This window comes from Apis dorsata, unplaced genomic scaffold, assembly GCF_000469605.1.
Source record: "Apis dorsata unplaced genomic scaffold, Apis dorsata 1.3 scaffold_119, whole genome shotgun sequence".
NCBI classification, from domain to species: Eukaryota; Metazoa; Arthropoda; class Insecta; order Hymenoptera; family Apidae; genus Apis; species Apis dorsata.
The window spans coordinates 169,986-174,637 of NW_006263413.1; the positions used below are offsets into that span (position 1 = coordinate 169,986).

At 15.3% G+C, this 4,652-nt stretch overlaps 1 protein-coding gene across 2 annotated transcripts in view; it reads left to right on the top strand.

Moving 5' to 3' along the window:
• The window catches only part of LOC102678291, a 14,793-nt gene that overhangs the window by 4,199 nt on the left and 5,942 nt on the right, over nt 1–4,652 (top strand). The gene's annotated exons all lie outside the window — the stretch shown is intronic.

Here is a 4,652-nt window from a genome sequence, read left to right on the forward strand (position 1 = left end):
TTTCACTCATTTGTAATCATCTAATAAAAAAAAATATTAAAAAAAAATTTATTGACACACCAAATATATAAGTATAACAAATGATAGTAATAAAAATTTCAGAAATAATTTATTTTCATAACGAAACAAAAGTTATTTCGGTTTTTTAAATAATTCGAAATTATATATATTTTTTTTATTATATTTTAGGATACATTAATAATGAATTCAAAAATATTATATATTATATAAATTTAATATATTATATCTAATTTTTTTTTATTGCATCGTATTCTAATCATTGCAAGAATAAAAAGTTTTACGTTTTATTTTAAGTTTTTAGGAATTATGTATTGTATTTTAATTATTTTCTTAAAAAAAAATTAAATTTCCGTTAGTTTCTGAATTCATTTTATATTTATAATTTGTTTATATTCTTTATTAATTAATTGTAGAAAAAATAGCATTTATTATGACATGTAAACATTCTAGATCTATTATTATACATACACACTTTCTTTTTTTTTCTCATTATTTAAAATGACATCGAATTCATATTTCTAAAAGTCTTTATATATATTGAAACATATTGCGTGTTTAATTAATTAAATTGATGAATTTAAATTAATGGCTCATGAAAATTGGAAAATAGTAATGTTTCAACCTCGTGTGATCCATTAATTTAAGTTCATTATTGCATACATGTATTTCAACGTATACAAAAATTTTTAAAATATGAGTTCAGTGTTGTTTAAATAACGAAAAAAAAAAAAGAAAAAAAGAAAGATATTCTAAAATGTTTTGTCAAAAATACAAGCAAAGAGAATGATCGAACGCGAAAATAAAATAACAAAAACATTTTATGAAACAAATTTACGTCGCGATCAATATCTTTTCAAAAAAATGCGTCTAATTTTTTTTTTTCTTAATAAGTTTTCGCTCTTTTGTTTATAAATGGAGAGAAAAAAGCAGAGATTGCCATGACTTGTGTGGTAATTATACAAGATTTTTTGTTTTTCTTTGATGCTTGATACATCGTATTGTTTATCTTATAATATAAAATATATAATAATTGTAAATATGAAGTATATAATATAGTGATATAATAAATGTTATTTTTCTTATAATTAACCAAAGAATGTAAACAAATTATAAATAAAATGAATTCAAAAAACTAATGAAAAATCAATGGAATTTTATTTATTTATGGAATTATAATTTTAATATTTTAAAAAAAAATAATTGAATATATATATATATATATATGTATATACATATATATATATAATATATGTATATAATATATAATATGTATATATGTATATAATATATATATATATATATATTTTTTTTATATATTTTTTATTCTTACGTATAATGATATGCGTATAATGATAATAACGCGTATTAATAATTAAATTAAAAAAAAATATGATATAATTAAAAAAATTAAATAATCGGCAATGTATTAACATATTTAACATATTCTTTTGATGAAATTATTTTACAAATTTTTTTAAATAATAATCAAGAAATGAATTGAAATATTCAAGATGAAGTCAGTGATAATAGTAGATAATCATGTCATTTTGAGGAATTCATAGAAATAAAACAGAAAAATTGAAGAAATATGATTTATTATTTATGCGATTTAGTTTTATATTTAATTTTTTAATTTTATTTAAAAAAGAAATATTATATAATATTGTTCCTTTTTAGTTTTATATTGTATATATAAAATTATAAGTAAATTCATTTTATTTGATTTTAAATATTAAATAACATTAAATGACTTGTTCTAATATGTAAAAATTCTCTTGAACTTTTGTTTTATATTATATTGTTATATATTATTTTCGTGTAGAAATGATTCTATTTAACTTTTTGATTCAAATTATATTTAATAATGTAAATATAAAATGTCTTAATATAATAAGATATTAAATTAAATGAAAGAAATAATATTAAACTTAAAAAATCATATTTTATTTTAAAAAATAATTTAAAAAACAATTCCTTAATGTGATATTCTATATATATTAATATAATTAATATAATTTTTTTGCAGAAATTTGTATTTATTATTAAACTAATTAAATCTAATTTTACATATTGTAATAATTTTCTCTTGCAAATTTTTGATATTATTAATTGGCAATTGATTGATAATTAATAAATTGACGAAAATCTGTTAATTATGTTAATAATGTAATTTTAGAATATATATACATGTATATATATATATATTAAATGATTAAATATTACTATTTTGATTCTTAAATTTAATTTTGTAATGAATTAATTATCATGTTTTTACATTCAAAATAAAATATATAATAAAAAAAAATTTATATATTTAAAAAATTCAATATAATTTCATTTCAAAAAATAAATTATTTTTAAAATACAATAGAAGTTACTTATTATATTATTATTTGTAACAAATAGAAAATTTATAAACAAATTATTCTGAATAATCGAAAAATTATTATATGCATTAATCAATTTAACACAGTATTTCTGAACCTATATTATTCTATATTAACCTATATTAACCTATAGAATCACTATGGAATAGTAAAATGATTTCTAAATGATCATAAAAATTATTTTTACTTATTGTTATATTAAAAATTATAAAATTATAAAAATAACAGAAATTTATACAATGTATCATGAAATTGTAACAATGATTTATCAGATAATTTCAACCATTTGATATAAAAATATTTTATAGAAAAGTTAAGTAGTTTTAAATTGAAATATTTAAAATTTCCAAGTTCTTTCTTCAATCAAGTCATTTTTGTTTTTTTTTTAAATGACATATTTTTAACTGCATAATATTATAGCTATTATTGAATAATCTATTACATTATAACCGTTAAAATAATTTTGGATTTAGAAATATGAAGTTAACGTTAAAATATTATTATGAAAAATTATTTTATTTGGATCAAATTATTTGAAATACATTATTAATATAAATATATTACATTATTATTTAAATATTACTTATTAGTTTCGGATTCCAAATATTAGTAGCATTGCATCATGATATAAATGGATGTATATTCGAAAAACACTATAATCAATAATTAAAACTAAATAATAAATAAAATAATAATTACAAAAATTCGATCATGTGAATATTTGAAAAATTATTTATTATATTGTATTTTATTTTCATATCATAGAATTATAAAATAAAATAATAAATATAATAATTTCTAAAATCATAAATATAAATATTAAAAAAAAAAATTAAAAAAGGAAAATATTTTATGATTAATATGTTAGAATATATAATCAATTTTATATTTACAACATTCTTTGAAAAATATTAATGAGCCTATAATTAGCATGATAATAACATAATTATATTCATGCACAGAATTAAAAGAAAACTAAATTTTAACAAAAAAAAAAATTTTCAATATTTGAACTATTTTTTCGATATTCGTTTTACAAATTTTTATAGAAGTATATAAGAAGTCTATTACAACAGCAATTCTTAAAAAATTAATATAAAATCTTTTTTCACAAAATTATAATAATTTAAAGATCAGCAATTTTTTATTAAAATTAAAATTAAATGATTCTTTAAACTAATAATAATTGTAATACTTCAGAATCTCTTTTAACAATCTTGAATTTTAAAATACATTCAACTCAATCCGATTAATTGGATTCCCGACATTTTCAAATTCTCTGTTTAGATTTAGATATACATATATCGCTTTTTAATTTTTATCTAATATTAAAAAATATTTTAAATAAATATTAAATAAACAAAATAACAAGATATTTATTATGTTAAATATCAATTTTGTTTTTTAAATAGAATTTTTAATGCATTAATCGATATAATACATTAATATATAAATTATATAAAAATAATTAGTTTCATAAGAAACTATATTTATGAAATAATTTATGTTTAACTTATATTTATGAAATATTTTAATTTGTTGAATTTTTTATTTGAATTTAGTCAAATTTATTTGTACTAAAAAATATGCATTCGAAAACAATATATCAAAAAATTATATTCCATTTAAAAAATGAAATTGATTTTCATATAATTTCTATAAATCTAGATAGATTATTAATGCTAAGTTATGTTATCTCCATTCAATTTTTGTTTGAAACATTCTTTAATATCATCAAAAGTAAATAAAATATTTAAAGTAATCAACTTTTACTATTTTATATACAAATATCTGTATATAAAATATTTCGTCTGATATGTTGATTTTTTCAATATTATTCAATTATTACTCACAAAAAAATTTTCAGATAAAAATTGATATTAAGAAATACATATTTTGATGTTATTAATTATTTAATGATATGATAAAGATTAGAAAAAAATTTTATTTTTTTAAGTAGAATTATGTATTTTTTTGAAAATTTTATTATTATATTACTATATTAAATTTTATTATATTAACGAAAATTTCATTTTTTTATAATATTCTACTATTTACGAAAGGAACGAGAGATATTAATATACAAATATATAATCTGATCAAATACTTTTATAATCAATATATCAAAAAATTTCACTGTAGAATTTCATTATAGAAATAAATATTTAATTCATTTTTTCAAATAATCATTTTAATTTATTTACTTAAATTTTATATATAATATATATAAATTTATAAATATAA